The 13,181-nt window shown below is 41.5% G+C and overlaps 1 protein-coding gene across 2 annotated transcripts in view; it reads right to left on the reverse strand.

Annotated features, from left to right (window-relative positions):
• Window positions 1-10,727, reverse strand: part of LHFPL2 (LHFPL tetraspan subfamily member 2) — a 119,834-nt gene extending 109,107 nt beyond the window's left edge. For both annotated transcript variants that reach the window (XM_041470892.1, XM_041470890.1), the window contains exon 1: window positions 10,582-10,727. The gene's annotated coding sequence lies outside the window, so the exon portion shown is untranslated. The remainder of the gene's footprint in view (window positions 1-10,581) is intronic.
• Window positions 10,728-13,181: the final 2,454 nt, after the last annotated feature.

A 13,181-nucleotide genomic window follows, 5' to 3' on the forward strand; every position in this document is an offset into this window, starting at 1 on the left:
AGCTAAAAGACAGATATCTAAACAGTAGCTTCATGTTAGCTGGCACACTTGTAAGTATAATCAGTTAAAGACAGCTGAATCTTTCTCTGTCCATACAGGAGAGGTGTTTTAGTCCAACAGAAGAGCTGGAAAACTTTACTGCCTAAAAAGAATAGTTACTTTTATCAGTTCCAAAATACCAGCTGTGATGCTGTTGACTGTGACTAACTGAATTTGGCACAGCTTTAATAATCCTTCAGAGAAGAGAATTCTATTTGCTATATGCAAATACATCATCAGTTCAAATATCTGCAAGTATTAAATGATGATATTTGAACAAAAGAATCTTTCTAGGGTTTCCTAAAGTCTATTCTTAAAGCAGTCAGAAAACAACTTTACTAACATTAATTAATGTTCACTCAGTATGTAGAGATCAAAGTATTTACTATATACAAATATCCCAACAATAACACAAGAGCACTCACAGTTATTTACAACAAACTTCAGCAGTTTCACCTACACAAACCAAAATGTTGCCTTTTCCTTCCCACCTCCAAAGCCACACACTTCAAGTAAAGCCCACTTTGGTAAGTGAAGCAAAGTGTACGGAGTAAAAGTATGATCAATTTACCTCAACAGCACATGCAGCTACAGACTACACAGGCTCAGGAAGGAAATTCCTAATATCTACATGATCCTCTTCTCTTCAACTCAGACTCCACTGCAGTAGCACAGGATAAATCTAGGAAATCAACCACCAGTAACACAGAACAACCTAATAACTGGCACAAAACACCCTCACTGCCACTATGATCCTGCACAGGCTTTGAACCTCCTGGCAAAATTGCTTTTCCTCATGCCCCAAACCACTGAGAGGAGGAACGTAAAATTGTTTACTTGATATTACAAGAATAGAGGAAACATTTGTGTGCTAAAACATGAAGCAGCCTACAGATATAGTCTGAGGGAAAACACTATTAATTTAACCCCCACACTCACTTCAGAAAACCCAGCCAAAATGTGTTAAACATATTAATACACAACAGAAAAGTAAAGAAACGTGCAACATATGGCTGTGTCTTCATAAATGCCAGATAACCATTTGGTACATCACCATTTTGTATGACCACTATGCAATACAAATTAATGCCCAAGCAAGCAAAGACACAAGCACATTTCTGTCAAGTTTGCCTGAGTGCAGGATGCTGCATTCAAGCTGACTTCACATCAACTGAAAAAGTAAAAACAATATCTGTTTAGGTATTGTCAGAGTCACAGAGAGATGAGCAACATCTGACAGAGCAGAAGACCTACTAGTATAAGGTTAACATTAAAACTGGGGATGAAAAGTTATATTTACATGAGACATTTGCATCATGTGGCTATGGGTTTTGATTAGCTTACAAATGCCTTAAAGATATATCACTGAATCAACAACCTAAATCAAGTAAATCAGTAAATCAGCATCTGTATGGTAAAGAACAAAGCATCCTCCTCCCTCTATACTCATCTGTCCCCATCAGAGACATAAAGGCTTTCAGTCTTTTCTCTAACTCTGCAGGGAATCTCATGTAGCATGTGTTCATGTAAGCAGTTAAAATGTATTTACACTAGAAGGGAGATGGGCAAAAAACCAAAAAACTTTCACATTAAATACAATTTCACACACATGTAGGAGAAAATAATTCAGAAAAGCCAAGTTAGGATTACAGACATAGCTGCTTAGATTGCCTAAATGAGACAATATGTATTATCTCATCTGGCAGTTTAGCATGACTGAAATGAAACATAATTTGCAGTTGACGCCAACTGGCAGGAGACAAATGTTCATGATAATCTTTGTGTTCTATTAAGAAAGTTCTTCTGTCTTAAATTACACGGAAAATGGATTGGAGGCTTTTGGTCTAAAAAGTACAAGGGTTGCAGATGCTACCCTGAGCTGTTAACTCATAGAAAAATGCATCTTAAGTTTTTACAATTAAAAAGAACAAATCTAAAATCATGCCAGGTCAAATCGTCTATGCAGTACCTCTGTCTCCAAGAGCAGCCAAAAGCGGATATCTGGGGAAGAGCATGAGAATAGTGTAATCATTTAGTCATACTTTCCCCAAATACGCTTGTCTCCAATAATTTGCAGCTCAGGGACTTTCAAAGCCAGAGGTTGTGCTTATGTATTTAATAATCCCTTACAGACTCTTTTTTACATTAATTTTGTCCAGTTTCACTTCTAATTGATATAAATTTTCAGTATCCACAACATCCTGTGGAGTTACACAATTTAATATATGTGCATTACAAAATTCCTCTTTCTGCTATTCCAAACCCAACACCTGCTAGTTTAATTTTCATGCTCATTAGTTCTTGTACTGGGAGAGAAAATGAACAACTTATCCCTAAGCCCCTCACCATGCCATTCATGTTTTTACAAAAGTATCATCACATCCCAGATGTCTCTTCTCCTCACCAATTTAACTGCTGAAGAGAGTCACAGTGCTGAAAAGAAGATCCTCATCATGTCACTAAGTAAGAGGAGGATCCCATTCTGATTTATTCTACATCATTAGAGCCTCAAACCAAATATATTCTTAACTGGACAAACAAAACAGATGTGAAGTAATGAAAGGTAACCCAAAGAAAAGCAACAAAAATAACCAGTGTACAAAACTCAGTGCCTGTGAAGTGAAAAAAAGCAGGCTATTATAGCTTAGAAACCATAATACACAAAAAATAATTACTTACTTTGTCCTAGACAAATGTAGAATGAGCAACTGTGGTATTAAATTACTACAGGAAAAGAATTAATTGGATAACACACAAAGAAAATTTTAACATGTCATGACGATATAAGGGAGACCACTGAGTTCCTTAGAACAAGTCACAGATGACAGATACAGATGATCCTAATCTGAGGCAGAAGAATGGGGCAGACAATGCCATAAGGTCTCTTCTGGTCCTATCTTTGTATGATCTTCTTGGGACATCAGGTGGAATCTCTTCCTCCCAATGATTTAACAACAACAAAATAAAAAAGCGGGGGGGGGGGGGGGGGGGGAAGGTTAAAGGGAGCTACAGGATTGACCACTCTGGAAAATAAGAAGTTACAACCTGCTCATAAATAAATTATTTATTGACACCTTTTCCTTGCCCAGTTCGAAGCAGCCAGTGGAAAGAATGAGGGACCACCAGTCAAGAGCTGGAGACACTTTGCTGAAAATGTGGACTTCTATTCTCTGACCTTGCCTGGGCCTTCTTTAAATCTGGTTGGGAAGCGGAGTCACACTACACAGAGTACAAAGCACATGAGTATGTGAGACAGCCCCGATGCTCTCTTAAGGATTTTTTACCTACTGTGCAATGCATGCAGTGAGCAACAGAAAAACAAGGTAAACTGTTGGTACAGACTAGTCAAACACCAAAAAATTAGACTATTCCTAAGGCTCTGTTTTAGACAGGACTTTCAGTCTTTCACATTAACATGTACCATTCTTGCAGTAACCAAGCTCAAGAAAGGCTGGATATTTCTGTACTCCAGCTGCGATAAAAGGCAAGCTCAAATTCAAGCTGCCAGGGCTATCACGGAATGCGGTCTGGGCCATTTAGATGTAAAGATTGGTCAAAGGTAATTGCACTGATTTTATGCAGTCATGATCATGACTAATGATTGAATAAACATGTGTACGCAACACAAACCTCATCTACATTCCTGCAAAGTGGATACCTCTTCTAAATGACCTACCATCTCAGCAGTGCAATCAGCTGGGCAGTCTGCGTAATATCTTATACGCCACCTGTCATGTAGCATGTCTATCAGTACCTTTAAAAGCCCCAAAACAGAGAAAAATTAAGATGTTTGTTAATTCCTTAAAGGGAAACCATACCAGATAAAAACTAGCTGGAGAAAAATCAATGCACAGAGACAGAGAGAGCAATGAGATGTAGGAATGCATGAAGCTTTTACTATTATGCCGTATTCATCCCACCACTTGTGTTGAACTTAAAATGACTTTCTAAGAGCACAGAAACTTATCCACAAATACGACTGAATATAAAATTAAAATATATGCTACTATTTCCCACATGCAAAATAAAATAATACATTACAATATTAAAACTAGAACTTACATTTAAAATGTTCTTGTAAACTTAAATTACTCAGACCTGCCTGTGCAGAATGACATTCAAGTTTTATCAAGCTATTCTGAAATAGAGTTAGAATTGCCAAAGTTTTCATGATGACCATGAATACCTACTGCCTTATTTTCTGAAAGAAGTTTCATAGCAGGCTGCAAGAACTAGAGTATTTGCACAAGATATTCTCCAATATTTTTATTTCAAGCATATTTATATTTCAAGCATATTTCAGTATGTATTATTCATCAGTACTAAACAGTTCTGCAAAAAGATGCTGCCATTCTTTGCACAAAAGAACTCTGTTGAGGTACTTTGTACAAATATTGCTTTAGCTGTCATGACTGTCACTCAGTCTCCCTCATGGGGATAGGGAAGAGAATCAGAAAAGGGAAAATGATAAAACTCATGACACTTTAATAGGTAAAGCAAAAGCTATGCACTTAAGCAAAGCAAAACAGGGAACTGAATTAATGCTTCACATGGGCAGGTCAGTGTTCATCAATCACCAGTGGAGAAGGGCTCCATCACAGCTAAAAGTGACTTGGGAAGACAAACATCATCACTGCAATCCCATTCTTCTTCGCCCAGCTTTATTGCTAAGCATAATGCTGGTTTCACACCATAGGACTTGGTGTGAAACACCCCTGGAGCCAGTTGTGGTCAGCTATCATGGCTGCATTTCCTTCCAGCTTCTTGTTCATCCCAGTCTACTTGCTACCAGAGCATGAGAAGCTGAAAAGTCCTTGACTTGTTGTGACTACAGCTCAGCAGCAACAAAAACATCACTGTGCTATCAACATCAGTCTCATACTAAATCCAAAACATAGGACTATATCAGCTATTATGAAGGAAAATAACTAACTCAGCTGAAACCAGAACATCAGTAAACTCCTAATACCTGACAGAATATGTGCTCTTATCTGCAGCACCTTCTCTTCTACAGGTACTTTAACAGCAGGAACAGTAACTATATTTACAACACTGTATATACATATATGACTTATAAAACCATTATTAAACACTAAATAAAAAACCTCACCCCTTTATACGAAAGTATTTTTGGCACAACCTTCCCTCCACACACTTACTGTTCAGAGATGATGTATCGAGGTAATATGCATATGCTAAGAGACAAAACAAGAGTACATAACCATTAAAGACAAATGTACCTACCAACATATAATACTGGTGTATTATCACCACCACACACTTCAGGTTTAGACAAATGAAAGTTCAATGAAAAGTCTGAAAAACTTGTTTACAGAGATCCCAGACAAAAGCCTTGCAAGCTGCAATTCACTGACCTATGTAAACTGATTTGGCTTTCAGATAATCTCCCAGTGAATCCTATTGCAAAATCTATAAACACAGATGGCACCAACTGGCACCCTATCTGCAATCTCAGCAGAAGATCAAATAAATACAGAGACTGAATTTATCTTCCCACATCACAGGTAATTCTTTCCAAACAGAAAGGTTTAAGGGATTATCACTGAAAGCTGAACAAAGAAAGTCCTGCCACGGCTAACCAAAGTCTCAACCACCCTGAGAAGTCACACTGCTCAAATAAAACAGATTTTAAAACTGTATGGCTTTTAATAAAGTAATGCAACATTCAATTCAGACCAGGCTCTGGTTCTAATTGCTATAATCACAATATTGACCATTTCTATTAGCATTAAACTCACAGGATTTTCTTCTAAAGCACCCTTACAGAAAAACTTAATTGGGATCAGAAGGGATGAAAAGGCTGACAAGCTACAGTCAAACTGTAAGGTAAATTATTGGTTGTACTATTAAGGCATAGTATATTATTTTATCTATTGATCTATCTATTATTTTATGCTATTGATCTGGAATGGAATGACAGCATTGATACTGCTGAATTTCAGAAATTATGTACAAGAAAGGCATATAATGTATGCAATGTCAGGTGTCAGCAAGCATGAAGATCACTTAGTCAACTCTAAAGCTACTACTGTGTGTATACGTAAAATCCAAAACATACTCATCAGTAAGATGTAAGATACCACAAAGAACACATCAGTCCAAAAATACCTTCACCATCTTTAAGATGACATTAAGTATTAAGACAAAGAAGTCTGAAATACAGCAGTAACACCAATGACAAAGGAGACTGTACAGCTGCTTCAGCAATATTGCTTCATTGATTGTTTCTGGGCACTAGAAGATGTTAAAGGTAAAAAAAAATCAGCTAAAATAAGCCTTCCTTGCGTGTCTGGGTTCATTACAGTAGTCTCAGTGGCTGCAACACAAAACTATGCTTCCTTCAAGACATTTTTTGCTCTTTTCATAGTATTTAATTCTCATGGTTTATCATTAACTTCCTGTGTTTTCACCATGGACTTCAGAGAAAGCCATAAAGAAACCCCAACCAACAACATCTAAACCAAAAAAAGAAATATTTTAGAATAAATTGCTGCAGCATTCCTCTCATGCATCAGTGTATCAAATATTCTGGATTCTCCTTTGAAGAACCCACATCTAACTTAACTATAGAGCTCTGAGCTGAAAAAGACAGAACTAGAAGACAATGAGAACTGGAGAAATTAATCTTTAGCAAAAGACCATGCTGCTTTTTTTTTTTTTTTTTTTAATTACGCTAGTGAATCAGAAACTGGAACCTATTGATTATGTGAACAGCACAACAGTCTCTAAATATCTTTTGCTGTGATTTATTTATACTCAGTCATGGATACATACTATAAGTGTCCATACTGTAAGTCCAATGTATTGCCACAGTTCAGAATTTCAGATACATTCCCAACTCATTCACACAGATTGGGTACATTTGCTGTCAGTGTTTGCCATTGTAGCAAGTTTATAATTTAGTTTTCCACCGTGCATTTAGTTTTCTTTGGAATTACCTACCACAAAAAATGTCTTTTAGGAAAATACGTCTAGGAAAATTGATTACTCTCTGATTAACTGATGTTGAAACACTTATTCATGGTTAATGTCTCACCTGCTAGAGTTGTAAAGAGAAACAAAGACAAATTAAAGAGAAATTAAGACCTCAGATCTGGATTTTTTTTCCAAAATGCATCACCTTCTGTCAGCAGTATAACATGAAAACATCACTTTATTTACAAGACAGTAAAACAGTACTTGTTTAGACAGCTTTCACAGTATCTGGCCACAACTCCTGAGCAATTTTAAAATGGCAAGGGATAACAATACTATTTTTTTTTAAACTGGGCTTTACAAATGCCCACATTTTACATTCAGCTTTATTCCAATTCATCCATATGTAGGACAGTGATTTTGGAAGAATGCATCCTGTTAGTTCCACCTTCCCAGGGCAGATTTTAGGCATCACAGCTCAGGAGAATCCTGTCAGTTTTCAAGAAAGCTAAAAAGCCAGAAGGGAAAGCTGAAAAGCCAGAAGGGAAAAGTCTTTGGCATTATTTTAACAGACTTGTCAACTACAATCACATCAGCAATTGTCTTTCCATCGACAAAGGGCTCTGAGAATCAGTAACACCTTCCAGCAACTTGCCACCTCTTTCCTTGTTCCCAAATGAGTTCAAAATGCTGACACCCCAAAATTATTTATCATGTAGGCAGAAAGCAGAGAAATGGGAACCCTTGAGAGGGAAGGGAGGCACTGAAAACACAGAGGAAAGCAAGACAAAGGAAGACACAGAAAGCCTGTGTTCACAGGGAAGGAATGGGGACATAAAACAGTTTCTCTTATTGCTACCAGCAGTTGGAAGCTGAGCACTGCTCTCCTCCCCACAGGCTGGATGGTGTGAAGGGTCAGCCAACAAGAGGAGCTGTGTGCGCTTCTGCCTGGGCACGAACACACGAGCACACATGTGTAGGAGGTGAGGACAGTTAGGGACAGCAGGGCAGGCATCCTCACCCTCCCACTTCAAGCTTTAACAAACACCTCTGAGGCAAACAGCAGCTTCACCAGGGCTATTTCTATGTGGAGACACTCTTTCCTCTTTGTCATGTAACAAGCTGTGTTTAAGATGCTGAGGGTAAAATTCCTAGAAACTGTTTTGTTGCCTGATTTTTTTTTCCTTCTGATTTGCAGAAATCTTATATTAGCTAGGAGCTGCCATCCGGTGTTCAACACGTCCCCTGCTTTGCAACCACCACTTCTCTTTTACTGGGGAGCCCTCCAATGGGTACTCAATGTCTAACAGAGTAGAATCTTCTGGAAAGATCAATTTTGATGAATAATAATTCTGTTCTCCAAAACACTCAGGAAAATAATGAATCCTCCTTTTCATGTAATTATGCTTGAAACAGCAATGTCTACACCATATGCAAAATAAAACACCAGGTTTCTTGTCTGGTTGCCAACTAAACAGTCGCAGCCCCGTCAGATCCTGCTGATGCAACAACACATAGTAGTTAATAAGTCATTGTCCTACTGTATTACAGAATACCACAAGCAATCTTCACAGCTACAAGCTAGAACACGAAAAAGGATCATGGCAATTACTGGCTTCCTTTCAGTCTTTGCCAGCCGTACTTCTGATCCTAACTTACCAGCCCAGCACAACCAAGAGTGTCTTAGAAGATGTGGTGGAACAATGCTTTGATTAAGTAAGTAATAAAAATAACTGTAACATTCTTACACAGCAATGTTGCATCCATTCCCAGGGATTTACAGTCGTAAAAGAAAATGACACACTACTACTACTTGCCTGATGTGTGGGTACATCATCACGCAAACATTTCCCAGAATGCTTAATAAAAACAGACGATTAACTAAAAAAAAGATAAAGTGGGCAATTTCCTCCACACTGATTAAACCCACTGCATGACTCAGAGGGAGAAATCCTGTGAAGTGATGTGATTAAAGCTGGAGTAGCTGCAACTAGCATATTGAATGAAAAACTGAGCAAGGGTTCCATGAAACTGTGTCTGAGATAAAACCCTGTCATTAACAACTATCTTAACAGTCGGCCTATACCCTGACGTAACAATGCATGAACGTGGATAAAATACTCAAGAAGATCCCAGAGATTAATTTGGTTTATATTTTTGTAGTATGTTTGATTCAGAAAAAATAAAATGTAATGTCACTGACATTTCCCAGTTAGCCACTCTTCGTGCACAGCATAAATTTAGGTCTCTATGAATTACTATAAGGACATAAGGTTCCTGTGACCAAAGCAAACCCAATGGAAACAATAGGGCCCCTTGCAGGTATGAGCTTGAGCAGTCAGAACCCACTGCAGGACTGGGACCAAGGAGACATCTTCATTAAGGGATCTTTAACGGTGCCAAGAAAATGTTTCCCTAAGAAAGCCAAACCTTGTTATTAACATATATAATATTCTCTTCTGGATGAGGTCAGCTGGAGCTCTGTAATTGTGCTCATTTATTCCTACTAATACATCTCTCATTAGGATGCACACATTCGCAGCGTCTCGTCTGCTTAGTTCTGGCTTGGTGTAAACTTACTATGATGGTGCAACATTGCTGCTCTGCCACCAGGTACTGGCAGCGTGTGCACTTGTCTGGACACGGCACTGCCAGCCCATGCTGTTTTACTTGATGTTGCTCCAGTGCACCCACAACTTCTGAATTATAGGATCCAATCTCACAGGTGTTACTGAGTGCCTTTGGAGCAACACCTAAACTACCAAAAAAAGTGCACTGGTAACCTGTGCTGCCTGCCCTTCCCTGAAGGGCCCTAAAAACTAAAATACACACACACATACACACAGACACACACATCCCTCTCTCAAAAACTGGTCCCAGAAACACGACGGGTATGAAGAACTCGTCAGCGATGTGAAGGCTCCCAGGTGAGCTTTGAACCGTCGCTCCCAGAGGCAGCTCGCGGAAAGTCAAGAAGCTCCCGTGCCCCGGGGAGAGGCTGCAGGTGCCCGGGCCAGAGGCGGCCAGGGGCAGCCCGCCTCCCGCTACCCGTCCCTCACGAAGCCGAGCGGGGCCCCCCGACGGGCGGCGCCCCCGCGGCCCCGCCCCGCTCCTTACGGCGCGCAGGGAGCGCGGCCGCCCCGCCGTGCCGGACGTGTGCGCGGAGCGCAGCCAGGCGTCGCGGACCCCCGCCCGCTGGCCGGAGAGAGCCGGGAGCGGCCGCCCGGCAGGACCGCCGCGCGGGAGGGAGGGAGCGGGGAAGGGGGGAGCGACGGAAGGAGGCAGCCTGGCGGCCGCGGGCGCCTCGCCGGGTCCCGCTCTGGGTCCCCGTCGCGCTCCCGGCGGGGAAGGCGCCCGGGTGCCGACCCGCTCCACCGCTGCCCCGGCGAGCGCCGGCTGGCTCTCTCCGGCGGCACAGCCCCGTCCCTGCCGCCACCTCCGCGCTGTGCCTGTCCCCGGCCTGTCCCTAAGGCTACAGCCCTGGCCCAGGAGAAGCAGCAGCAGCCCGGCCGCCGCTCGTGCAATGAATGGAAGCGCAGCCAGCGGTCCCACTCCTCCCTCCCGTCCTCCCATCCCCGCACAACTTCAGCGGTGCCGCTGCCTCACCGCTGCCGGGCAGAGGCGGCTTCTCCGCGCTGGGGCTCCGCTCTCGCCGCCGCCTCCGGCCCGCGCCCCGCCGGGCTCACCCTCCTCCGCTCCCGCCGCGACCATGCACCGAGGGAGGAGGAATGGGATCCCGGCGAGGGCCGACCCGGCCGCCCCCAGCCGGAGGGAGGGAGCCGCGGCGAGGGGCGGGGAGGGACGGGACGCGGGCGCCCTGCCCTTCCCAGGACCGGCCCCCTCACACTGACGTCCCGCGCTCCCACACCGCCGGCCGCGGGGAAGCGCCCAGAGCGGGGCCGCGCGGGAGCCGGGCCGGGGCGTGGAGGCACGGCGGCCATGGGCGGGCTGGCGTGCCCTGGATGCTATCACAGCCGGGGAGAGAGGCTCTGGAAACAGCCCAAATAACCGCTGCCCCGCCATCCTGGCGTTTGAATAACCAAGGGTTCTCCATCTGCCCCGTCCGACGCACAGGCTGACAACGGACCCCGCAGCACGACTGGCAGTGTCAGGCCCAGTGTTGTCCATTGCAAGTCGCATCACCGGACCTAGCCATAGTGGACGGAATGGACAGCAGGAGTGGTAAACAGCAGCTCCTTCTATCCAAAAATTCTTCTGGGTGTAGACCTTCAGAAATACAATTTAAAATTCAAGACAACGTCTAAAAAGTCTACAGTGCTTCTGTTTTCAAACTTTTTCCCCTCAGAACAAATAATTTCCCACCGATATCCCTTTAAAATCATATTTAACACTCTTCCAGTTTCAAAGTAACACTCTGATGACCCAGGTTTTTCCAGATTTTTGTAATTTTTTAAGTATCTTGAGATGTCTAATGCCAAGCACATACGTGTCTACAACCAGTGACACTCATTTAAAGCATCTGCAGGGAAAATTAAGGTTGAGGCTTGGACATGTCTCTGCATGCCTCTGCTATCCCACACAGTTGTGTACTTGTTGCACCCTTGTGTAATACGCTGCTTGTTGTAAGTGGACGACAGGTGTCTAACTTCATACAGCTCATCTCAGTGTCAGCTTCACTTGCTAGATTGGAACTGTCTGTTGTAACAGATAAAACCAGCTGCTAAGTTGGTCAATAAAATAAATCACTTTGGGTATCTCAGAAACATAAATGAAGTGCTACACCAGTGCAAAATTTGATTTTCTGCAGCTAAAGCTGTCCTCCTGGGAAAAAGTAAGGAGTTCTCTTTTAACTGCTATCAGAACGGTATCTTTCACAAACACTGCATTTACTTGAAGCTATGGCTTTTGACTAAATTATCCTTTTACTGCCATGATACAGAGCAATCAGTGCAGGCTGATCCTGTTGACTGCTTGGGATTCCAAAGTCTTCAACTCTGCAAGAGCACATTCTATCTGACTGGACCCAGATGGATTTGTGCTTTTTTAATTGGTGTCTGCTGCTCAGAAAACAAAAAGCCAGAAAATGTTCTTCCAGGTACATAGGTTGAGGAAGCTAAAAAACAAATACAAAACTCCAATAATTATGTTCCTATGGCAAAAACAAGAAAAACATATGCAACTCTCTACACTTACTGAAAACAGAGCATGTGCTTTCATGGCTGATTATTGTCCAAACTTCTGTCTTTACATTACTTTTCCTCTTTCTGGACAAGTCATCAAATGAAACATTCTAAAAAAAGTTTTATTGGAGACATTTTTGAATGTTCCCATTAGAGAGTCTGAAAATTCATTTTCTACAAAATAAGGGTGTCTTTGTAAGGCTGAACTTTCTGTGACCTTTGAGAGCAGCTACTTTAACATACAATAGGAGACAACTCAATAGGTCTGTTCAAAAATAAACATCTCTTTAAAGAATATTTTAACCCTAGAGACTTCACACAAGTAGCGTAGTGACAACATTATTCAATAAGACAAAGTTAATATCTTAGTCATATTCATTTTCAGAAAGCTATGAGGCCTTTTGCATTCCAGTTTTAGAGTGCACTTTGAGCTAATACCCACAATACATAGGTCTTCTACTTTTGGATCAGTTTCTTTCTGAAACAGATACATGCTCCATGCTGTTTCAAAAAGATAGATCCATGATACTACAACAACAATGTGAAACTAAAAAGTATAGGGTCTGCATTGCAAATATGCTTGTAGCAAACATCAGTTTTCTCACTATTAACTTTTTTAAAAAAGATATATCTATTAATTCTTAAAAAGATAAAGTTAAATGCTAATTGATTTAATAAAACTAGAATGAAGGGAAAGAATTATTAAAGCATTCCTGCTATCTTCATATATGAAGTCAGCTTTTAAACATAGACACCCACATGTGTCCAAATCACAGTTAAGTCTCACAGCAATTAACAGACTGGATATAAAGAGTTATGTTGTGATGTTTGCTGCAGTAGTGGATCCAGTGGCACCAGCTTTTTCTTCCTCCTCCATTAATTGTTTAAAAACTGTTTGCTACTTAAAAATACACAAAAGGGACAATTACACAGTGCTGTTATCAGTAAATGGTAATGTGCAGGCTTAGCCACTGGATAAAGTAATTACTAATGGGAAAGATGACACCTGAAAATAAGCAAATGATAACCCACGGAACACTAATGAAGTTTTTAAGAAACTTGTTA

The sequence above is a fragment of the Pyrgilauda ruficollis genome, unplaced genomic scaffold, assembly GCF_017590135.1.
Source record: "Pyrgilauda ruficollis isolate IOZ18807 unplaced genomic scaffold, ASM1759013v1 scaffold25, whole genome shotgun sequence".
Lineage (NCBI taxonomy): Eukaryota > Metazoa > Chordata > Aves > Passeriformes > Passeridae > Pyrgilauda > Pyrgilauda ruficollis.